A 26,458-nucleotide genomic window follows, 5' to 3' on the forward strand; every position below is an offset into this window, starting at 1 on the left:
AATCCTTCCGAACAGGATTCTTAAATACAAATTCTGAATGGGTCAGTGTCTGACAGCAGGTACTTCCTATTGGGATGGCCGGAGAGCTTGGGAAGACCTCATCTACATATTCAGGGGCGTGGCCTTGCTTCTACAACTGATCTGTCTGTGGCCCTGTCCTCACCCGTGGAGGAGGGGCTTGGGGTATTACCCTATAGGACTGATCTGCCTCAAACCTTTCTACAGAGGTCTGAGAGCCTGAGAAGGCCCTGGACTTCTCCTCCTGGAGAAGATCTCCTCCTGGACTGGGAATGTGCCTGCAGTCCCTTTTAGGGTCCACAGGGATTCTGCCTATCTCGACCAGGAATCAGGGTACTTTCACAGTCCGCTGCCCTACAAACCTTTTATTTTTTTGAAAATTCTTTGAAAACTAATTGTTCCATGGACAAGTAGGAGGCATGTAAGAGTCAAGGCACGTTATATATTACACTAGCCTTCTGTAAGCATTTCTAAAATTCATGTGGTAATACCATTGGCTTGAACAAGACTTAATTTTCAAAATGTAACATAGGTAATCTAACAAAGAAACTGGCAATACAGAGACAAAGTGTGGAGCAGAGACTGCAGGAAAGGCCATCCCAAGACTGTCCTACCTGGGAATCCATCCCGTATATAGACACCAAACCCAGACTCTATTGCAGATGCCAAGAAGTGCTTGCTCACAGAAGCCTGCTATAGCTGTCTCATGAGAGGCTCTGCCAGAGTCTGACAAATACCGAGGCACCTACTTGCAGCCAACCATTGGACTGAACACGAGGTCCCCAGTGGAGAGAAAGGCCTGAAGGAGTTGGAAGAACAACGGACATCAGCCAACCAGACAACCACAGCTTCCAGAGACTAAACCACCAACCAGAGAGTACACATGGACAGACCCATGACTCTGGCCGCATATGTAACAGCGGATAGACTTGTTGGACATCAATAGGAGGAAAGACTCTTGGTCCTGAGAAAACTTGACGCTCCAGTGTAGGGGAATGCCAGGGCAGGGAGACAGAAGTGGGTGGGTAGGGGAGCACCCCCATAGAAGGAGGGAGAAGGAGGATGGGATAGGGGTTTCCAGAGAAGAAACCGGGAAAGAGTATAACATTCGAAATGTAAATAAATAAAATATCCATTAAAAACAGAGATAGAGAAAGGATTGAAGGACATGATGGGGTGTGCAAGCCCATAAGTACAACAATACCAAATAAACAGGCTCCCAGGGACTAAACCACCATCTAAAGAGTACACATTGACAGATCCATGACTCCAGCTGCATATGTAGCAGAGGATAGCCTTGTTGGGCATCAATGGGAGGAGAAGCCCTTGGCCCTGCCAAGGCTGGACTTCCGCAGCATAGGGGAATCTCAGGGTGAGGAGGCAGGAAGGGATGGGTGGTTGGGTGGTGGAACTTCCTCATAGAAGAAGGTGGAGGGAGAATGGGATAGGGGGTTTGTGGACTTGAATCCAGGAAATGAAATAACATTTCAAATGTAAATAAAAAATATCCAATTAAAAAAAAGAGAGAGGTGAAATAAATAGTCCATTAAAAGAAAAAAAGAAAAAAAAAAGAAATTGGCACAACAGAGATGGCACTTACATATGACATAATAAAGAATGATTGTGAATGCTCCATTCTTGCTTTTTCACTCTAGTCCTTGGGGTTTGCTTGAGGAAAGAAATTTCAGTGTGTAGAAGGTAAACTCTAGAGACAGAGTCCTTCATTTAAGGATTCTATCCTAGTTCATGGATTACTAATTTCAGTGTTTTCAGTCTAAGAATTCCTCATCATAAGAAGTGGGAATGAAAATAAATAGTGCATGTCACAAATTAATAAAAGAGTTAAGTGAGATGAAGCTTTGAAGTGACTGAATTCAGTTCTGTGATTATAGATTCACACATTCAATAAAAAATCATTAGAATGAACTCGGGCTTGGATAGGTATTTTCTCTAGTTTGAAGAGCATAATGTAACATAAATAGAGGTGAAGTGACTTATCCATGTAGATGATATTTGGTGAACCAGGTTCAAAATTAATTAGTCTGATTCCAGAATGCAAATCAAACACATTGTGTTAATGAGTACTTTTTTGTCAATACGATAGCAAGGTACCACTGACATAATGGCTTGTATGTGGACCATTGTAATTACAGGTATGGGATATTCTTGGAGGGCATTTAATCCAACAGCAACTCAATAACAATCATCAATGCTCCCTACCCCCCCTAGTATTATCCTTTACATTCTTTAGTCTTGATTCCAGATTGTAAGTATTGCCTCTGAAGAATAGAAATGCATCATAAAATGAGGGAAAGCCTCTGGACTTTATATTCCCAATGTATGAAGTGGATATATGGCTATTACACTGCACTGGAGACTACCACATAAAATATGTCCATGTGCAGTATATATTCAATAGGATTGACCTTCATGAACTCCGTACACTTCTTGAATCGTTAACTCAAGTATAAGGATGGGACACTTCCAAAAACTGCATTCATGTGAGCATTAGTAGACAACTTCTCTGAATTATCTCCCTCTTTTTTCCATGTGGATATTGTGGGTTGAATTCATAACATCAAACTTGCTGGCAAGCACCTTTATTCTTTAACATCTTGTTGGCACCATGATCACATGTCATAATCTTAATAACTTTTTATGGAATTAAGGAAAAGTAAAAACAAGTGAGACTAATATTAACTCAATAAAATCTAGGGATATTGTTCAATAGTAAACAAGACTCATCGCAAACTTTCAGAAAGTTGGTCAGCACTAACACACACACAATAGCAGTGCTAAGTGGACTTAGTGATTTGTGTGTGTCTGTAATGAACTTCAGAGTAGACATCATGTAACTGGAAGGCAGTAAGAAAGTACACAGAGAAATTGGAGCAGGGAGATGGGCAGAAATATTATGAATGCAATCTAACAGTGTAGCAAACTATGGAATTCTGATATCGAATTTGATATATAGATAAATTCGAACCACTGGATTTTTTGGATTAAAATAATTTCTTAAAAAGCTTAAGCATATTAAGTTTGTGTTGGGATATGTAGCTCAGTATGGGAGAGTGATTGCTTGCTTAGCACGTACAAGGCTCTGGGTTTGATTTTTTAGCATGTCAAAGGTAATGTTCAAACTTGGCCAAAAAATACACTTATATAATTTATGAAACTATAAGATAACCCACAATTATATACAGTTAATATATAGCAATAGAAGAGAGAAAGGGGAAAGACAGCCGTGCAGTGGCTTTTGCACGTCAGCCCAGCACTCTGGAGTCATTGCAGGAATATTTCAAGTTCAAGTTCAACCTGGTCTACATGACCCTGCTTCAAAAACAAAGTTGGCTTGCAGAGATTTTGCAGTGTTTAAATGCCCTGGCTGCTCTTTCGTAGGACCTGAGTTCTATTCCCAGCATCATACGGTATCACAGCCATCCGCAACTCCAGTCCCAGATGATTCAGTGCCTTCTTTTGACCTCCCTGAGCACTGCATGCACGAGATACACATGTGTGCATGAAGGCAAAATACCCATACACATAAAATACTAAAATAAAGTCAGGGATCATACTTGTGATCTATGCATTTGGTAGGAGAAGAATCAAGCCAGCTTGGGCTACACCACACCCTCTACAAACAGAATCACAGTAACAATTTTATAGAGCTGGCAAAAATAAAGAAAGAACAAATGAAAGGAAAGAAAAACAACAACAGAAAGGAAGAAAAAGAAAAAAAACCCTAAATCTCAACAACTACACTGCAACAACAAACCTGCTTAAGGCCAAGCGTGATGATTTCCTTTTGCTCTCTAAAGACAAGGTGGAGGGAAAACACAGGTCCTATATGTTGTCCTCTAGCCACAACCTTGACAAATTCACCTACCCCAAACACATACTAGTAAAGCCTAATAAGATCGCTTCTCTACCTTTTGGCTAAGATCAACTGAAGACAAATAAGAAAATGAAAATTAGACACTAAAAGAATAAAGCATTAGAGTCCTGAGGTAGAGAAACATATGTAATATGCATATAGAATTATGGTTAAAAAATGAAGTATTATTGAGTTCCGTTTTATAAAATGGCACATATTTACTGCCCTAATTTAAAAAAAATTCCTTGTCGTTGTTAAGGAAATTTTGTTTCCTAATGTCAAAAGCCTTTTTGGTTATGCATAGTTATAGCATTTATATTTCAATAGGAAATGTGTAGCACGCAGATATGTCCCTCTAGTTTCTAATGAAGCTGAACCACAAATTCATGCACTTCACAAATAAAGCCCAGCCCTGTTGTTGGCCTGTCCAGAGACAAGGCTTCCAATTAAAAAATCTTTCCCTTTTCTCTAACCTAGTAGCATTTCCAGCATAGATAACAACCTTACTTCAACATCCTTAATATCATTAATGATTGGATCTTTCTACAGAGAGCTTAAAAGCCTGAAGAAGACAGTGGCAGACCTGAAGTTGGTTGGTGGAAGGTTACACAGCAGGGATAGCTAGTGATCTGAACATATTAAAGAATGTGTACCAGAATTAAAAGAACCAGATGAGGGCCACTTAAAAAGTAACACTTGAATACAAACCCACCACTGTTTTTCAAATAAGAACTTTGGAAGGAGGAGATAATTTGCAATTTCCCTCAGGGCCTCTTTTCACAGGCAAAATTAAATGAATAGTTGAGGTGATCAATACAGTGCTGTGTGCATAGTATGTGGCCAAGAACTACAAAAAGTAAAGAGTCTGAACAAAAGTAAAGTCTTGCTATTGTGAAAATAAACTAAAAAGGGAAACATAAAATGGATGATTCTCGTTACTTGCTTGAATCATTGTCCAGCATCCAGGTTATCTGTTTTCCTACTGATACCAATGAACACAGTGGCAATTAGTTTGGGCAGTTCCATTATCAGGGGAAAAAGGCCAGTTTGTCCTTTGATTTAGAAGCATGCCATCCTCACAATCCTCCAGCAGGACCACAGACACAATTGTTCTTATTTTATGTATAAACAGACTGAACACTCAATCTTCTACAAGTTCTTAGAAACATCAAATATTACTGTCTAAAGCTGTAGGAGACTGAATACATCCTAACAAGTCTGATCTTAGAAATTAAGGAGAATCATTCCTAGTTAGTATTCCAGTGGTAAAATAACAAAACAAAACAAACGAAGAAAAAGAAAGAGAAAACATGTCACCTTTGTTACTCTTTCATCATGAAAATACCATCTTTAAGTGTCTCCATCCCAGAATAATTAAATGTGTTCTTTCTCATAGAACCTTACTCCTCTACCTTTTGACTTATTCCTTGGCTTCAACCACACTAAAACATCAACTTTAGAGGCAGGCATTTGCTGTGTATGCTTTTCACTTACTTTCACACTCTCCAAGCTGGCTCTCATTTTCTGAATAGAAGTCTCCCCCTTCTTTGATATCCTGTTGCTAATCAAAATGGGCTGTGCTCTCACTGCCCAAAGAAAGGGCCAAGACAGAATGCTCATTTTTGTATAGTGCCCTTTAGTGATGAGAGAAATCCATTCCCTCTGATGTCTTCTTCTTCTCAATTTAAAACAGTGAATACAGCAATGACTTACCAAGAAAACAGAAGCCAAGCAGAGTATTTGAAACAGTAAGTGGGGTAAAGTTTACAAAGGTAGCGAAAATGCTGAGAAGTCAACACAGGAGAGGAGACATAAAGTTGAGGATGTTAAAGTGGGTTTCATTAGGAAAAAAAAATCAAATCAAAGTGAGAATACAAATACAAATAATCAAGAAATAGACTGAAAGCTTTAATTGCAGAAACTCAAAGAGAAAATAGTAATATGTTTAAAACCAGAATAAGATTTAACTGTAAAACATAGCAACAAAAACAACCCAGAAATCATTTCTGAATCCAAACTGCTATGGATATTGATGAATTTATAAATAGATGATTGGAAAATTAGAAAACAGAATAATTACCATAAAATGGGCGTGGCTTTAGAAGCTCTCCCTCCTCAATCTGTGCTGAAATTTTGTCCAGATGGAGTTTCTGCTGATTTTTTTTCAACACTGCTCGCTGGGAGCCAATGTGTGGGACAGCCAGGTCAGACCAGTTGTTAGCGTTTCAGTGTTCCTCTCCATCTGCCAACTCTTACGTTCTCTAAGGCCTCGCTTCTGTGCTGACGCTACCGGATGGGACAAGGTTGATAGAGATAATTCAACCCTAACTGAGCAACAATTACTTCTCAGCCTGTGGATTATTTGTGAATGTCCTCATTAACCACTACCTATTATCTAAAGGAGCCTTTCTAAACCAGGTTGAGGACAACATGAATCTATTCATCAGGGCATCCATATTTAGAAGACAGTTTGAGAGCATGGCCATCTGGACAAAACACTAGTCCATTCTTCCCTGAGCTTAGGGTCTTCCCAGTCATGGGTTTTGGACTGGCTTTGCACAACCAGGCATGGAATTACTAGTGCAGAGTAAATGCAATCACAAAGGCAGATGTGCTCCAGCATTCTGCACTCTCTGTTCCCCGAATCTAGAAGCAATGTGATACGTTACTTGCCTGCCTTGCTTACTTTAAAATACTGGAATGCAGTATTCTTAAGGTCCTCTTAAACCAAAATTCAAAAATATAGTCTTTTATCTTTAAGATGATTCTCTCAGGAAACAGTAACTGAAAGAGGAAAGAATGAAAAAAAAAAGTGAGTATTCTCCCAAGTTACAACCTAACTGTCAACCTAAGATATGTGTAGTGTCAGACAAAAGAAGAGATTAATACCCTTAATACAAAGCCAGAGAGGAATGCATGCCTTACCTCATGTGGGGAGAACTATGCTCATTAGGTGAATAGAAATCTACTGAGTAGAATGGCATTCCATACAAGTATACATATAGTATAAGGCTAAATTTTGAGTGCAAGACTTCTTAGAGGAAAGCACCTTTTATATCAAGTGAATTAAAGTTTGAGATTGCCAGTGGGAAAGACTTTGAAGAAGAAATGAACAATCCCTATAAAGAAAGCAACAGTGACACACAGGAGCCAAGGACATGTTCAAACTGTCACCGATGTTGGACTATGCCATGCTCTTCATCCCAGATCATGAGGGAAACAAAGTCGGGTGCAGAAGGGACTTAGTGAAACAGGAAAGTGTGGAGTTCAAAGAGAAAACACCCTTCTCTGCCAAACTTGCTTTCATTTAGGTGAATTGACAGAAGTTTAAAGAGATATATTATCTATTCTTTTTACACTTTTCTACACACACACTGTGTGTGTGTTTGTGTGTGTGTGTGTGTGTGTGTGTGTGTGTGTGTGTGTTCACATGGGCGCATTGTAATTCTTGTGGGGGCCAGAGAATAAATTGGGTAGTCAGTTCTCTCTTTGCATTGTCAACATGCATTTTAACTATATATTTCCAAAAGTCTGTTCAATGAGTGAACTCATGCTACGAGTATTTTAAGCTCATCATCTCATGATTATCCCTCATTCATTTTAAGATCGTCTGAGTACACATGGCAGCAGACTGTGGGAACTTCCATGATATGCTGTTAATCTTGCGCATCTTTATAAGCTTCCTTTGTTGTGGAGTGTCATTCAAGGAGAGTAAGGAACTGTACATCAGCCTGTCAAATCTGTAGCCGTTAGTAGAGCCTAATTGCAGAGTAGGGTCTGCAGCAGAGTACAGGAGTAAGGAGTAAGACCTTCCTTGATGCTGGCTTTTGTGTAAAAGTCAGTCTTTCAACAAGTATAATATGAAGCAAAAGATATTTTCATAGTTGAAGTGCACCACACTGAAAGGAATCTATTCAAAGATTGCTAATATTTATTGTTGCTAATTATTATAAAATTCTTCTAATGGTATAATTGTCTTATTTGTTGCTTCCTTTCATTTATCTAGCTTCTAAAATAAAAATCACCTTGTATTTCTGGCAGATATACCCCTGGGAGTTGTTAATATAATTTTATTTTGTCTTCTTACTCAATTGACCTTTTCATTGTTATAAGACCATCTTATTATTATTGATAATATTCATTCCTCTGCAATCTTTTTTGTTTAATATTAACATAACCACCTTAGAAGTATTATGACTAGTATTTTCTTGAAATATTTTTCAGTTACAATTTTGAGTATGATTTTACATGATAATTTCTTTGTGTCTATACCTTTACGATTGTGAACTTGAAATGGCATAAGTATCTTTTCATTAGTCTATATTCATATATACAAATCAATGTGCTTCAAAAAGACAATTGATTATTCCGGTATGTGATATAACTTGACCAATTTTGCCCCCTCTATCCACTGCTATCTCCCCAAACCCCTAACTGACAAATAATCCCTGTACTTTCACATTATATATCTATACATATGCATACTTAACCAAGATTGGCATGTTTATATTACATCTATAGTTTACATATGAGATAAATCTATTTTATTTTAGAGTGTGGCTTATTTCACTGAAAATAGTGATCAATATTTTCTTATACATTTTATAACTAAATAAAATTCTACTTTGTACATATACTTCCCATCCTGTATATGTATTCATGTATTAAATGTTCAGGTTGGGGGGCTGGAAATATGGCTCAGTGGTTAAGAGCACTGACTGCTCTTCCCAAGGTCCTGAGTTCAATTCCCAGCAACCACATACATGGTGGCTCACAACCATCTGAAACGGGATCTGATGCCCTCTTCTGGTGTGTCTGAAGATATCTACAGTGTATTCATACATGAAATAAATAGATAAATCTTTAAAAAAAAGTTGAGGTTGATTCCGTGATTGAGTAATTCTGAAATCTTCCATAATAACTATGGGCACCACCTCACCCTGGGATATCTAGTCCCAGCAGAACTAAGCATTTCTTCCCCTGAGGCCCAAACAAGCAATATAGGTAGGGGAAGGGGATCTGATGGCTGGCAACAGAGTCATAGATGGCCCTTGCTCCTGCTCTTAAGGCACCCACTTGAAGACCAAGCTGCACATCAGCTACAAATATGTTGAGGGCCTAGGTCCATTTCCCTGCATGGTGGTACAATTTCTGTGAGCCCCCATGGGTCCAGGTTAGTTGACTCTGTCTTCTTACGGCATTTTTGACTCATCTGGCTTGCTCAATTCTATCCACTTTTCTTCCACAAAACTCTTCGTGCTGTTCTTGATGTTTGGCTGTGTTTCTCTGAATCTGTTTCCATCCACTGGTGGATGAAGCCTCTCGGGAGACAAGTATGCTAGGTTCCTGTCTGCAAGAATAGCAGAGTACCATTAATGACACCAGGATTTGACTCTCTCACATGCAGTGAATCTCAATTCGGGGCAAAATCGGTTGGATGTTCCCTCAGTCTCTGCTCCATTTCTATCCCTGCACATCATGTAGGGAAAACAAATTTTGGGTTGAAGGTTTTGTGGGTGGGTTGATAGCCCTTTCCATCCTCCGGAAGTCCTGACTTGCTACAGGAGGTGGTCCTATCAGTCTATATATCCTTCACTGGTAGGGATCTCAATTAGGGTCAGCCAATAGACTCCTGGTTAGCCTCCCCAGTCCCAGCTCTCCAGCTAGTCCCATACAGGCTGCCCCCCACCCCCACACATACTGATTTCTATGAGAAGCTTCCATATTGAATTCCATGGTATTTGGACTGATTTCCATGTTTACCGGCTATGTGGAATCATTCCTTTTTGCTGCCCATCTTTACCATCATTTTTGAGTGAAAGCTGTGACTAAGATGAGATGAAATTTAAATGCAATTTTATTTGCATTTCTCAGATGACTAGAGATATGAAACTTCTTTTTCATATGTAGATGTATTTTTTACAAAAACATGATTACATAATTTTCTCCATTTCCTTTTTACCTTAGCCCTTTTTATAAGCACTATCCCCCTCCACGGAAAAAATTTCTCCCTCTCAAATTCATGGCATGTTTTTGCTTTAACTGTTGATATATACTTTTTCTAAAATTTGTAAACGAGGCATGTTATTTGTATGTATTATTTCAGAGCTGACTATTTGGTTAGGCAATTGGTGGATTCTTCCTTGAGGGAGTTCACTTCTCTAACTCTCAGTGTACCTTAATTTCCTGTACTCAATGCCTAGAATTTAAGACTCAGTTACATTTTCTTTATACTTGTCAGCATGTCCATTGGCATCTTGGCTGTTCTGGTCTTTTTAAACAGCCTTGTTAGTTGAGAAGTATTATTGTTTTTACATTTAATTGAGCTATTAATCAAAAAACTATGTGAGGTTTGATATTTAATTTATTTTAGGCTTTATATGTTCCAAATATTAGTCCATATTGTACAGTGAGTAAATTTTCTTCCCATTCGACAGTCTGTACTTTCAGTGGTTTCTTTTGTATACATTTTCATTTGAGCATTTAATATATTTAATATATTTTAATATAAAAATTAGTTTAAAGAGGTTTTATATGCTCTAATCATATTATATTATTTCTCCTGCCCCAATTCCTACCTGATACTCTATGTTCCTATTCACCTACTTAATGTTGTCTCTTTCTCTCTCTAAAGGTAAAACAACATCCCTAAGAAATCAAAGTTAATAAAGTAAAAATAAAAATAAGATGAAAAATATTCAAACAACATAAAACATAAAGTACACACACACACACACACACACACACACACACACACACATGCAAACACATTACTACACTCTGTTTTGAATTAACCAAATACTCTTGATCCTTGGGCCTGTCATGAAATGTGATTGACGTGTTTTAGAGGATGTATCAATTACAAGTATACTTTGGTGAGAAATGGGACTTTAGGCCACTTCTGCTCCTCAGTACTGAGCTTTTTAAACCCTTTTGAGTTTCTGCAGGTCTTATACATGCTTCCAGTCTCTGGGGTTCAAAAGTATATTTGTCCTAAGTTTCTGGAAGACGACATTTTCTTAGAATCATCCAACATCTCTGGTTCTTACAATCTTCTATTCTCCTTTTCAGAATATATTCCTGAAAGTTGGGAGAACTAGTTTGAGGAAAACATACCGTTTAGGAATGAATGGAACAAAATCTCATTCTTGTCATATTGACCAGTTGTGGGTATCCATTAATTACCAGATACTATATGTAGCTCCTTCGATGAGAGATGAGTGACACTCTGACCTTTTGATATAGAAATATGCCATTCAGAATAATTTTACTGCTATGTTCCTTTAGTAAGGTATTGGGGATTTAGCTCAGTGGTAGAGCGCTTGCCTAGCAAGCACAAGGCACTGGGTTCGGTCCCCAGATCCAGAAAAAAAAAAAGGAAAAAAAAGAGTACAATAGTAGATAACTTTCCCCTAGCACATGACCTACCTAGTCTCAAGTACTTTGCCACTTTAACAGGGTCAGGAATGTCTCATGGAATTTCCCTTCAAAATTAAAAAAAAATAAATATAAAAGAAACTTTAAAAAGTAGTAATTGGTTACTCCCTAAACAATTATGCCACCATTGCACCAGTATATCTTGAAGACACGTCTCTGTTTTAGGACATGGATTTTATAGCTTGTAGGGTGTAGTTCCTACTACTCTGCTTTAAGCTCCAGGTGGACCATGCTACCAGCCCTGCCCTCATTACCTTAGATTTAAGGATGACACACACACACACACACACACACACACACACACACACACACACACACACATTAGCTCATATTTGATATGCTTTAGCTCAATGGCTGGGCTTTTCTAAGCCTGCCTCAGCTATCGTGCCCTTATTTGTACTTCCAGCTCAACAGTTACAGTTTCAGAAGTTTAGGCAGTTTTCATTATGGTGGTGGCATGCAGGTAGACATAGTGCTGGGGAACTATCTACAAGTCCTACATCCTAACCTGTAGGTAGCAGAAACAGAAAGAGACCCTAGGACTGGCGTGTGCTTTGAAACTCCAAACCCCACTCCCGGTGACACATTTCTTCCAAAAAGGCTGACCTAGTCTAACCAGGGCACACCTTATAACCCCTCTCAAACAATGTCACTCCTCTCCCTAGTGTCCAAATATTATAATATATGATCCTATGGGGGTCAATCTCATTCAAGCCACCATACAGAGTAATTTTTAATGTAATTATTTTACACTTATAGTAGATCACTTCATAAATTACAAGATACTGGTATATACTATTCCAGGAACTTTTACCTTTATTGTGGAGATTGAGTTTCTTTTATTTTTAATAATTTTTAAATTCACTTTACATCCCTAATACAGTCCCCTCACTCCTGTCCTCTCAGTTCCACACTTAGAAATCCTTCTTCCCATTACTGCCTCCATTCTCTTCATGGAGTACAACCCCACCATGAAACATCTAGGCTCAGCAAGACTAAGAGGGTCAGCTAACCTGGTCCCAGGAAGAATCACAAAGACTGAACTAACAACCAAAGAGCCTGCAGAGGCTAGTCTTAGATGTAGATTTTCCTTTAAGATGAATATGAATATATTCTTTAACAAATTATTCACCATTTCCTTTCCAGTCTTGTTCTTAGGGAACTTTTATCACATTATTGTGAGACCTTTTGCCATATTCACATTGGTCTCTGAATTTCCTTGACATGTTTCCCCCTCAGTGAATTAGTATATTCGTTGTCATGAAACTGGGATAAAAACACAATCTTGGATGCTTTGACAGCTCAAGAATAGCACAATACTGTATTCAAAAGACTTCTAAAATACATACCAAAAACTGGCGAAACTTCACATGAGTGTTTAGGAATTAGTCAGCCTGAAATAAGATGATATTCCCTAAACTTTCCCGAGTTTGTTAAATATTGCTTCTAGGATTAAAAACTGTAAAGAATTTAGAGTTAGGGACCTTTATAAATTTGCTCAGTATGAGGGGGTAGGGCATGTCCATTGTCAACTAGGCACAGCAAGACTGGGAAATCAAATATCATCTGAAACTATTTTAAAAGACTCATACAAAAATCCCTTCTTTTATTTTAAAAAGTATTAAAATGAAATCATGCATGACTTCAAAAATGTATTCAGATTTCTCTATAATATATAACAATAGGGCATTTTATCAGATTACATTTTCAATAAAAAAAGAGTTTGAATGAGTCTGGTGTGATTTCTGCCTCAATCATAAGGGTGACCTACACAGGTATCTTTTCGTTCTCCAATCATTTCATTTCTGCTCTCTTCGTCTGCCTTTTAACCTGTTAATATGTGGGTGAATATAAGGAAAAAGCAAATCAGTTTGACCTTTAATGTAAAGTCATTTTCGAATGATCAAAACAGCACTATTTCCAACACTAGAAAGAGGATGAATCTTGAGATACAAAAGCACATGCCGCTCTCAGCCGCCTGGTAGGAATGATAATGTAAGCACTGCTTGAATGATAATTTTATCTACATAGCGGCCTTCCATCCTCTCGCCTTCACTGTATATGAAGACTTCTGCCCAGAGATATATGTTTAGCCAAGCTGTTTTAATATAACACATTAAATTTTAAAACGATTCAAGGACAAACACTGGTCTTCGGCTCCCTGCAGGATGCCACATTTTCTTGCATCATTTCCCGCCTTTACTAGCAGCTATTCTACCACTAAACCAGGAAAGAAGGAATTATGCAGGAAAACTGCTGTCAGCTGCTACCCCTGCTGGATTACACAACCCAGAACATAATCACTTTCCTAGTGAAGCCTCAGACAGCTTGGGGAAAGCCATTAACTATTGCTAACACCTAAAGAGGAAAAGTGAGTCCCAAGCTCCCTAGGTTTTATATAAAAAATAAAAAATTATTTCAAACGCAGAAGGTCGGGGCCCATTTTTATATATTCTCATTCAGTTGATTTAGGATAAAAATGTAGGAATGCACATCTTTAACATTCTTGGGTTCTTATATTTAAATTAATGTAGTGAATGGATATCACGTTATCTTAATTTTACTGTCAATATGTTCTACATGCACAAGTGAAAATTAGACAAGCTTCGGATGGGAAATGCCAACATGGGCTGGATAGTATTGAGTCTAAATTACTACTAGTATTTTAGCTAAATGTATAAGCAGATATACTATGGTGTTCTGATGTGTGTTTGCACTTCATTTAGAAGTTAAAGCAATGACATGTGCAAGATCAGCGATGAGTGCCACCTTCATTGCATGGCAAGTGTGCAAAATTAGGTGTGTTTTACACCGATATAGGCATTGCTTGTCACAGGGACCCGTTACACACTGAATCACACTTCTTGACAGATGTCCTCTGTGTACTTATTGGCTATATTAATCAACACCACATTATACGTTTACATACACACAACATCAAGCATCTGATAATATTTCTAAATTATGTACTTCAAAATCCTCAGGTTACTTTCTCTATTTACTGGTTCCTAAAGGATTTTTCAGTTTTAGCTGATTACTGAAGGGTGATATATGTTCCTCCTATAGACATTTTGATATTCCTGTGTGTAACTGGAGAGACGTGTATATCACAGTCACTAAGACTTTACGAAAGAAATCTTTTCCTTCTGGGAATCAAAGAGACAGGTACTATTAGTTTCAATATTTTAAAGTTGAACGTATAATATTGAAGACTCTAGTGGACAGTCTCAACATAAAAGTGAAAAATATATACAGTTGGAATTACAAAAAGATCGTTTGGCACTTGAAATTACATAAGAATCCAGATTCCAAAATCCCCAAACCAGTTAGAAAAAGACCAAGGAATAGAAGCATCAGAGTTTATGGATCAAGAGAAGAAATGCTTCTCTCTGTTTTACCACTGTAAAAAGAACAGAAAACAAAAAACAAACAAACAAACAAAAAAAAACACTGTAAGTCCAGCTCTCAGGCCTCTCTTCACCTAAGTTCCTTTCTCAATTTTAGCTGAGGATTCAGACTTAAAGTCAGCTCAGAGGTGAATGGTAGTTCACAGCACTGGAGTCATGTCAAAGGTCCTGGATGACAAGTAGAGAGCACAGCACCAGATGAATGATATCTTGCCAATAACAGCCTTTTATTTAAGTTTTGGAACAAAGGTTTTCAAGACTAATAATCCTATCTTATCTTCCCCAACATCCATCAGTTCCTGTAACAAGGATTAAGGGAAATCTATAGAGATTATCTAGTAAAACACACATAGGCTTTTTTGTATGAGTAATAAGGAGTAGGATCTCTTCCTCAAAGGATCTCCCAGTTGGTGAGTCAGACAAGGAGCAGTCCATTACCTTGCACTGTGTGGGGTAGGGTGCTGGGGAGGCTTTGCTCTGTCAGTGACCTCTTGAAGGCACTTGGTGCCAGCTTACTAAGGAAAAAAATAATGAAATGTATCAGTGTTGACTTAAGAAAGGCAATTTGGCTAGGAAAAAATAGATTTTTGGTGCTTGCCTCATAAAGTCAAAGGCAAATTAAATACCTTGTATTCATATATGCAAAGGGAACTTTCTACATGTTTTGTTGAAGAATGTGTACCAGCACCCAACTAAGTGGTGATTTCATGGATAGTGTGTGTCTTTCAAATCAAAGCAAGTTGTTTGGATAACAATTCAGCTCAGGTGCCTCTTTTCTCTCATACTCTAGACTTACCTTTAAGGTTTAAATATTCAATATCTTGGGAGCAACGTGTGCTTCACTTAAATAAAAGCACATTTAATTTGGCAAGTTTAAAGTAAATCTTACCGTGGTCCTTTGTATATCTTTTATCATCTATTCGAATGAACACAAATTAGCTACAATGCAAAACAAATTCATCTATGATTTCTAACTCCTTACTATATGTTAGTCAACACATAAAGAGAAAAACGAATGTGCTTATGGTAGATTTCTAATGCTGTGGCCGTTAATGACAGTAAGCTATTTTCTGAGAGCTTCTCAAGGGTTCAGTTCAGTAAAGAGCTGGATATGGTTTGTGTCTGTTTTCTCTATGAAATTTGTATCCTGAATGTGTATTTTGTACATTCTTGAAAAGGCTGAGTAGATAAAATATTCTTTTCAGATATGCTGATATTTCTGAAAGCTTTAAAATCCCCACTCAAGAAAGAGTGTGGCTATTGTGTGAGATAGTCTACCTTTCTCTTAAGCATCAAGGAGTCTGTAAAAGAGTTATGCATAGAGCATTGGTGGAAAAGACAACGCTTAAGGAAGTCCAAGGGAGATGCCAGCACATTTTAACACCTGAAACAGGGTCGCAGAGCGTACATCGACACTGAATTAAGTGACACTTATATTCATATGTGGCTTCTGGATGACTAACTGGTTCATAATGGAGTTCTGGCTAGTATCTTATAATATGCTCTTTTGTTTTCCTATGTAATTATGCTAAGCTGTGTAATGTTCTATCAAAGTACACCATTCTATGTTGGATAGCATTTTAGCTGTCATTTCTTTACTTAAATTATTTGCATGTTACATGTTGTATGTATATGTAAGACACTTTTGTGTAGATCTACATGAAGAGGTCAGAGAAGGATGTTGAATACCTTCCTCAATCTCTGTCTCTCTCTCTCTCTATCTCTCTCTCTCTGTCTCCTTCTCTCTCTGTGTGTCTCTCTCTCTGTCTCTCTCTGTGTCTCTCTCTCTGTCTCTGTCTCTCTCTCTCTGTCTCTCTCTCTGTCTCTCTCTGTCTCTCTGTCTGTCTCTCTGTCTCTCTGTTTTTATCTGTCTGGCTCTCTGTGTGTACGTATGTCTGTCTCTCTGTGTATTCAGATAAATGTGTAAACCACAGCATATGTGCAGTTACCAGAAGAACTGGTTCTTTGCTTCATCTATGCAGACTTCAGAGATTATGTTCAGGTTATATGGCTTGATAACGAGCACCCCAAGTTGTTGAACTCTATCACGGAGACCATCCATCTTAATTTTTGAGAGCCACCTAGCTCAGAGCTCATCAATTTGGCAAACCCTCTTCTTCCTAGTGGCTGTAGCTACTGGCTCAGCCTACACAGGTGTCGTACTGAAGATCCAGTCTCATCTTTTCCTATTTAGACATCTTGTGCATTACAGGAAGAGTTATCGCTTCAGTCCCGGGTGTCTTTGTAATCGCTTTGAAAATCATAGACTTTCATCCACCAAAGACCTTGACCATTTCTTTTTTCCCCTCACTTATGTATACAGCAGGCGGAGATAGAAAGGCTTCTTGCTTGCTCTTTCTCATTTATTCTTGTCCTTGTTTTTTTTTTAATAAAACATAGTTTAGAACCATCTTCACCACTTTTTTTTTGAGACAAGTTTTGTTCAATGGGGACAAAGAAACATCGAGCAAAATCCACTGAGCATGATTATATATCCCAGATTTCAGATGAAAATCCTTGAACCACTCACTTTATCTTTTGGAATCCTCCTCAAATGTATAATGGGAGAGGGGTCCCACATCGATTCCCTATCCTGCTGGGAAAATTAGACACAGATTTAGCAAGAATAGCTGATTGCATTCACTTTATAAAGATGCATTAAACCTGACAGATAAAACAGTAGGTTTTTTCTTTTTAGCTCAGGGGGACATTGACAACAAATACCTAACAGGCTCAGGCTCCCTCCAGAGGCAGTGAGAAAACCCAGTCTCTCTCCCAACTCTGTTGCTGCAGGCATCCTTTGGCTTGGAGCCAAATCCTTCCATCTCTGCCTCTGGTATTCTATTGTTTCGTCTTTTCCTCTCTGTCAAATTTCATTTTTCCACGTTCTTACAAAGACAGGTGGTACAGGATTTAGAGCTCATTGAGGAATCCCACATGAACACCGTACTTCACGATTTTAAGTCAGCTAGTTACCTACGAAGAAGACTCTTTTCCAAGTAAGATCACATTTGTAAATTCTGTAGATTGGGGTTTTGGCATAATTGTTCAGGAAACCATCAAAAATAGCATTAATCTAATGTTTCACCAATCACCACAGTGAAGACATGAAAATCCAGGACAATAAAAATAGGAGGCACAGTCATTTCCTGGCACTATACCATTAAAAACCATCTTAGTTTTTACATGACGTAAAATTATTTATATTAAGTTTTATATGATGTAAAATTATTTATATTAATGCTTTAGAAATGAATAGTCCTCCTCTTTAAGCAGAAAACCTTAGAACCTGCCTATGTTTCTATGGCCTACTGTCTGTACATTTCCATTCCCAAATGACAACTAGCTAGATATTTATAGAGCCCTGGCGCTGAAGGAGCTGTGATGCAGAAAGAGCTTCCAGTGTGTTTTCCTATGTTTAAAAAAAGTGCTAATTCATTCTATGTGTAATTGTAGACTGTTGACTAAACATTACACTTGGTGTTAATCTAGGAGATTCCGAAGAGATCGCAGATGATGTTCCCTTTTGAAACCCAGGCAGATAGCTGTTTTACGACTGAAGATCTTAGGTTACTTGGTGTTATTCGGTGATATTTGGCAATGAGTCAATCTGTAACCATTGAGACGATAGATGCCAGGTAGCAAAATGGACAATTTAAAAGAAAGAAAAGGAAAAACGGCGAATTGTAAAACAAGGGTCTAGTTACAAGTCTCAGAATGCACAGCTAACTGTGGCAGATGATATGAACGTACACATTGAAGGGAAATTGTAGAAAGTTGTAATGGTGAGGAAACTTGTTTCACAAAAAGTTGAGTGAATGGGTGGCTGGGGGCGCACCCTCATAGAGGCCTGGGGACTGGGAGCAGATAGGGGGTCTATGGAGCGGAAACTGTGAAGGGGGTAGCATTTGAATGTAAATAAAGTAACAAAGGAAAAAAAGGAAAAAAGTTATTTTTCATGAACTTGTTACTATGAAATTATTTCCATACGTCCGTATTCCCACATGTCTAGTCAGAAAGTTTGTGTATAGTATAGCAGACATTACATCAGCTTCATACCCTTTTATTAGCCACTGTGAGTGCATCCTTTTACCATGATGAAAATGCACAGGCTTTGCAGTTTCTGTTGCTTTGTGAAGTGTTTAATAAATAAACAAAAGTTATAACCTAATGATAAGTCCTTAATTGAAACTCCAGTCCATGCTTCCTAAACGCACGCTCACTTTCCTTGTTAAAACAATTTGCATTTCACTTGACTGGACCAAGAAAATTTGACTTAAATTTGCAAGTCAAATATCTCGAAAAGGCACAATGTCCACTGATTACCTCTTCAGCCCTTTATTTTGTAATAAATGGTAGCAAGAGCCTTCTTTAACTGTGGCACCCCCTCCCTGTTTTTTTCCCTTAAACCATACTTGCCAAAAGAAGAAGAATTAACTCCTTGTCTGCAAATGAATGGGTCCTGGACCAAAGTCTTCTTTAGGCATTAGGAACACCACATATGAACTTTCTAGATGCTGTCAGAATAATATGACCTGATGCCATTTTATCTGAAATTATAGATTGTGTACAAAAGATCAGCAGAGATTATAATCGACACTTTTATTCAAAATGCAAGAGGCAAATTAAATTATAGAAAATGTATGTAACTAATTATCTGTAAACATTATAAATAATACTGAGAAAGTACTGAGATATCTTCGACTTATCTATTTAAATCATGTTTCTTTCATATTTCTTTCTTTTTTTATCATGGAATGTAGGTCTGATTCCAATGGGGTCATGATCTGCCCCCAAAACTGTATAAACATTCTGCAGACTTACACTTTGGACGAGGGAAAATCATTTCTTAGGAACAAGACGGCCAAAATAGAGATAGTGGTCAGGAAGGTTTCATCCTGGGCATCTTCTCTTGGGAAATAGGGGGCTGACACCTAGACGCCCCCATGAGAGTTGTGTTGCATGGCTACAGAAACTGAGGACTAGAGAATGCCGGGTTGTCATTCTCCTAGATTTCTAATCTCGATGGTTAATTAGGTCCTCAAATGTTATGGCATCAACTGCGTCTCCGTCTCCACATGTAGCAGCTCTGTTCTTTTCAATGTAGGAATCTGGTGGGAAGAAATACAGCAACTCCCGAACAAATGCAGCTGTTACTAAAGGAACAAAAAAAAAAAAAAAAAAAACCAAGACAAACAAAAAAAAAAACAACAACAACAAAACAAAAACAAAAACAAAAACAAAAAAAACGGAGATATAAACTTCTGGGAAAATATCCATTGATTTCCAATTCTGGGTGATGGAATACTATCAATAATCACGTGAAAAATTAATCTAGGTCAAGAGCAGACTACTCACTGAGGATAGAAGAATCCACATTATTTATTTTTTTAATTTTTATTACTCTTATTATTTTACAGTCCAGTTGTTAGTCTGTCTTGGTCTGCCCTCCCACAGATTCACATCCCATTCCTCCTCTCCCTTGTCTCCAAAAGAATGTCCCCAACCCCCACACCAACCCCCTATTCCGCCCATTACCTCACCCCTACCAGACTGCCCCATTCCCTGAGGCCTTAAATCTCCGGAGGGTTAGATGCATCTTCTCCCACGGAGGCCAGACCAGGAAGGGCTCTGTTGTTTACACGTTGAGGGTATTGGACCAGCCAGTATCCACTTTTAGCAAGTAAAAGAGAATTCCGTGGCACACCTATTTTATATGATGGCCTTTCCCCATAATCATGCTATTTCTTCTCTGAGCTTTCCTGCTTGCCCCTATGCATTTCCAATCTATGCCTCACATTCTGTGATATAAAGCATTCTCAGAGAAATATTTGGAAACTGTCAGTCTCTTCAATTTCCACAGGCTATGTGTGCTCTCCTGCCGTTGGAAATCTAACTCTGTCTTTGATTTACTTGGAACCACTTATATCTTCCTTTTGCAGCCATATGAAGACAAATGAATGCGACTCTAACTCCTGGTTACTTAGTCATTTGTTTATCTAACAAATATTTGCTGAGCACTCATTATGCATTTAAATTGGTTATTTGTTGCCTGAAAGTTTCGGTCTATTCTCATATCTCCAGTGTCCATCAAATCCCCATTACTACATCATTTCTTATAATAGCGTTCTGATGAAAATGTAAATGTTTTTGGAAGATCCAGCAACTAAATTTTCTAGAGATATTTGGAGAAAATTATTCAAAAAGACATAACATTTAAGTATAGACAAAGGATAAAACATAAATTATTCACAATTTAAACTGTGGAAAAGGGGAGGTAGAGAAAGTATCAGTCAAAATAAAAATCTAAATTTTCTGATAAAGGAAGATACTTGGGTCAAAACATGGCAGGACAGATGAAGTGTAAAAAGAAGGAAGGTCAAACATGTCACAGAGAGAGAGAACTGGACAAAGTACATATAGTAATGTATGGGAAAAAACATCTCCAACCTGTAATTGAAGCAGAATTCTAAAGGCTCAGTCTCCCTCAGTCTCCCTCAGTCTCTCTCAGTCTGTAGCTATATGGTATTTCTATATCAAAAGAAATATATTCTCTCTATATATTGATAGCTATATATTTACACATAAATATAGAGAGATATTCTATAGCTACCATTCTATATTACTTTATCTTTATTAATATATTCATATATATACATATTAAGAGACATGATAACATCTGTTTTTATTAATATGATATTCCCAGAATCATGTTTATTTGTTTTGTTTTCAGTAGCAGAAATTCGCTGAGGATAGACTGGCTGATATTCCTAAAAGATGCTTCATTTTTTTTTTACTATTTAAAATAGATTTCAGTTATGAGTCAAATATTTTTATTGAACCTACAGTCATTGGAAATATAACAGGCTAAACAATGGGATTGGTGCCATGAGAAATTATGAAAAATAAAATTATGAATACTAAAGTTAAGATATTTACATTTATTTATTTATGGTACATGAATGTCAATTTCAGTTGTTATGTCTTTTGTCTCATGTGTTTTCTAGGTTATAAGCCATCCTTGATTCCTCCACTAAGTCAGTACCAGGACATATTATAATATTATAACATTTGTCCTGCTCAAAAAGATCAGATAAAGGCAAAAAAATTACAATAGCAAAAGTCAAAACAGGAGAGCAGGTTAAGACAATATCAAAATGCAAGAGATCCAAGGGAAAGAACAAAGTTTCCATTAATTGCATAGTAAAATCGAAGCTAACTTTAAAGTGAAAAGAATGGGTATTCCTTTATGTCCTCAACTTTAAATTACTAGAAAGATGAATTACAGTATATAATAAACCAAGAGAACTAGAAAAGCAAATTCATCGCTCAACAACCACAAAACTATTTTGCAATCAATACCATCAACCATTTTCACATGTACTTCAAATCTGAAGTCTTTTCATCTAAAACTAGAACAAGGTACAAAGACTAAATGTTCCTTCTTGTACTCATAATCTTCTCAGGGAACTGACTAATATAAAACAAATAAAAATTAATTTCAAGCAATAACACTTAAAAAATAAATGAAATCTTGACCTTTGGAGAACATACAGATAGGAAGAAATTGCCAAACTCGACCAGATCTGGTTATTTTAGCCTGTATTTCATCCATTTACTTTCCATTCCTTAAAGATTTATATTCCTATTACATTAGGATTAGTTTGCCCTTCTTTTCTAGATGTCTTAGAGAGAAAAATTAAACTTTTACTATGAATTCTTTGTGATTTCATAATACGATCAAATTGAGTTTAAATTTTACCTTTATACCTTGAGTTGCAGCCCATGAAATTTTCTTTGCTGAATATTCACTTATACGTCTATCCATAAGTTATCATGTGCACATGTCCATTTATCATAATATTTTCTAAATCTCTGATAAAATTTTCCTTGACTAGTTAGATATTGAGTTCTACACTATTTAATCTCCAAGCATTTTTAAAAATATCTTAGTTACTTTCTCTCGCTGATTTCTGATTTTATTTGGTGGAAACATAATTTGGTCAAAGAAGCTTCGCTGCACGCTCGCTTTAATCTCACCTTTACTTCGTGATTTATACACTCTTCAATGTCGAATGTTTACAATGTGCTTGAGTGAAATATTTATTCTTCAGTTGTTAAGGGGTCTTCTGGTGGGAAAAGGATTGGTATTTTATCATTGCTCAACTTTTCTATTTTGCTTTTACATTATTGAAAGCGGAATATTAGAGCACTCCATTTTACTTTTGTAGTTTTGTTTTCATGTGGTATATCCCACAACACATTAAATTGATATTTTTGATATAATTGCTTTCGAAACTACACTCTTTTACTGACTTTTAAAAGTGCGTGATCATCTTCACAGATCTTCTTGGTTTGGGCATACAAGTGAATTATAATTTGCAATTCATTGCTATTAAGATGTGTAAAACTCCCTACAGTAAATACTGGTAATAAACTCAGTTTTTTGATATGTGTGATAAGAGTTCTCTCTCTCTCTCTCTCTCTCTCTCTCTCTCTCTCTCTCTCTCTCTCTCACACACACACACACACACACACACACACACAGATACACAGACACATAAGATTTTGCATCTAGCATTACTACAGTGCTGGATAAAATTATCGATTGAGAGGTTTAATAATTCAATATTTGTATGAAAATTCTACTCTTAATCGTACAACCATCTCCTTGGATGTGATGTGAGCTTCCCATTGCTTTTAAAGTTTTCCTATTTTTCCAGTGTTTTGACTATTATGTGTATGTTTTCATTTATTTTTAAATACATATTACTTCTACACATTTTCTACTGAATAATTCCCTAGGACTTCCGATGTTTATAATTTTTATGGGCATTAACAGGAACTTCTCCTGCTCCCATACTGCATAAAATTCTTTAATGAAATATGCCTGCATACTTTGAAAACTAAATAGAAGCTATTTTCAATTATCGAAAATAAAAGCAATCGACAAATTAGTTTACATTTATTTAACAGCAAGTTTACTGACAATAAGATTTTACAATCTAAATACATTTACACATATTTACTTTGGCAATAATATGTATTGTTAGTAATAATAAAATAGATAAAATATGTGATGGTTCCTGAAATTAAAATATTTTATTCGTATATAATAATTAAATAAATCAAGACTTTGGAAAGACTAATCGCCTTTAGAGTTGTTAAGGTTCGCCAAATTTTTTCATATTATATAAAATATATTGCAATTTTCATAAATTTTGCCAAAGTTATTAAAGGAGCTCTCATGGAGGCTGGCATTCTGCATTCTATATTTGTCAGGGAACAGCAGATAGGCAGAAGCACATGGTAGAAGATGAAGGTCTGAGACATACCAAGGCTTTTATGATACTTTCACGCTTAGGAAGGATGCCAGTGGTGCAAGATTGAAAAAAATATATGTTGGTTGAAGTACAGTAACATATAGATTCCTGAAGGGATCAAAGCCCATGTACTTGTTTTGTGAGAGACAATTCAAGATCATTGGGGAAAGTAGAGCTTAGACTATAATTAACCTGGAGGAAATTAATTACCATCATGGAAAACGTCATTTCCATATGATGTTGTAATCCAGAAGATTAACACTACCCAATATAACCTTTAATTCTAAAATGTGCATATGTTTAAAACACAAATCATAAGACAGAATTATATAAGTTAAAATACTAATGAAATAAAAGCCCAACATATATTTATAAGAAAAAATGACAAGAGATTTTAAAATGTATATTTTTGAAAATTCACTCCACCTGTATATGTGCATTAGATTTAAGCACAGGAAACTGTTCTTTTATAGGTTTAATATGTTCTATAATGAAGATTTCATTCAGTTACTAAAAATAAACTTAATTCAATCAATAACATATGCAAACACATTTTTTTTTAAAAAAGGAAGCTAATTGATGCTGTTTGGGGCTGACAGTTAAGAACCTAGTAGAATGTCTCCTGTACTCCTTTTATACAATAATTTCATGCATGTGAAAAGAGCGACAGAAATGGAAAATGGATGATTAGTACAGAAATGCAAGTAAGAGGATAGAATTAGAGGCTCCCATGTTTTCCAGAGTCACAACCTTGTTCTGCAGGGAGTAACAGTTCTGTTGCCATTTCTAAATTACCACTGCAGATTTCTTAAAGGAGAGAAAGCACAGCAATACTTCCTCATATCAACCATTCCAGTCACCAGAAAAGAAAAAGCCTCATTGCATTTTTATTAATTCTGTGGCATTGAAAAAACATTTGTATCTTACGTGTTGAACTAAAGGACACAAAGTAATCAAACAAATATTTCCCATGCTAATTAACAGTGTGCAGATTTGTCATTGCTTTCTGACGATGTAACACAACCTTGGATTCTGTAACTGTGTTGAAATAATGTTGCCCTGCTTTTAGCTAACTGGTGTTTTCTTGTAGGTCATGGGGAGGATACTGCTGGATCATTTTGTATATCGCCGCTTAACTCTATGAGAAAACCTTATTTTGCTGTGCAAATTGCTAAATAATGAGGCCCAACCAAAAGAAACTCAAAAAAAAAATAATTAAATCAGAGTGCCTTTTCTGTTTGAGTACTTACTAGTAAAGCATTATAAGCCCGTTTATATCTTAAACAATGTAAATTACATGCAATTATGGATCTATTTTGGAGAATGATTTCTATTTTCTACAAAATTCTAATAGAGGTTTTTATATGGCAGGACTCAACATAATAAGTCATTGGAGTAGAATATTTGTCCATTTATTTAAATGCTGTGGAAATCAGTAGGACACTGATGACCAGAAATTAGACAGCTTTGAAATCATAGATTGTATCATTTGGTTACAATAATGACTTAACTCAGTATTCTGATGTCTGTGAGTTTGTCAATATTAGAACATTTTTCCCTATTGAAATAGCCAATTTTTCGAAATAATATCAGCTCAGTAAGTACTTTTTTTGTCCTTAAATACTATTGTGAAACAATCAGGGTTCTCATTCTGAATATTTATGTGTCTTTTATTGATTAAAGGACAGATTAAAATATGCATGGTGTGACTGTCATTCTCCTGGGCATGATGAATGACTACAGTGTTCATAAGTGAGTTGAAATAATAAAACCTATAGGGTCAATGTGGGACCAGCCACTTGTCATGGACTTATCTCACTTCAGACTTAAATCACAGCATTGCATATTACCTAAGTTTAGATAGATATGGCTTTGAATATTCAATGGTAATTTCTGTATAACTAATGCAAAATGGAATTCCTTCTATGTCTCATTTTCTTGACCATTTAAAAACTATTCATAAAGGAGTCTATAGAAATTTAAAATTTACGGTCTTTCTCTTCCAGTTGGTAGCAATCTGTTTTCTGTTATCTCAAGAGAAGTGCTTCAGGAAATTCTGACGGTTGTTTACGTAACATGGTAGTCAATAAAATTTTTATTATTCATGTTTTTATTCAGTCTATCAATACAGAGAATCTCAAATAGACATTGTCTGTATGGTAATGTTCTCTCTAGTTAGCTTCTGTGATTACGTTATAAATGTACACATGGATTTATGGGAGATGGTATAACATGTGCATTCTGAAAAGACATTTGAAGATTATTTTCATAAAATCTGTTTTGCATTTACAAGGTAATCTAAGGCCTCAAAGTTTTATTGCTGGCTTCCGTTCACACAACTGCTTTTGCTGTGGCTATTTTGGCTTGTGTCAATTGATAAAGTTGGGAAAGAAAGTGGA

At 36.7% G+C, this 26,458-nt stretch overlaps 1 protein-coding gene across 4 annotated transcripts in view; it reads left to right on the forward strand.

Annotated features, from left to right (window-relative positions):
• Cdh8 (cadherin 8) overlaps positions 1 to 26,458 on the forward strand; it is a 397,554-nt gene that overhangs the window by 361,948 nt on the left and 9,148 nt on the right. The gene's annotated exons all lie outside the window — the stretch shown is intronic.

Source organism: Rattus norvegicus, chromosome 19 (genome assembly GCF_021556685.1).
Source record: "Rattus norvegicus strain SHRSP/BbbUtx chromosome 19, alternate assembly SHRSP_T2T, whole genome shotgun sequence".
Taxonomy (NCBI): Eukaryota; Metazoa; Chordata; class Mammalia; order Rodentia; family Muridae; genus Rattus; species Rattus norvegicus.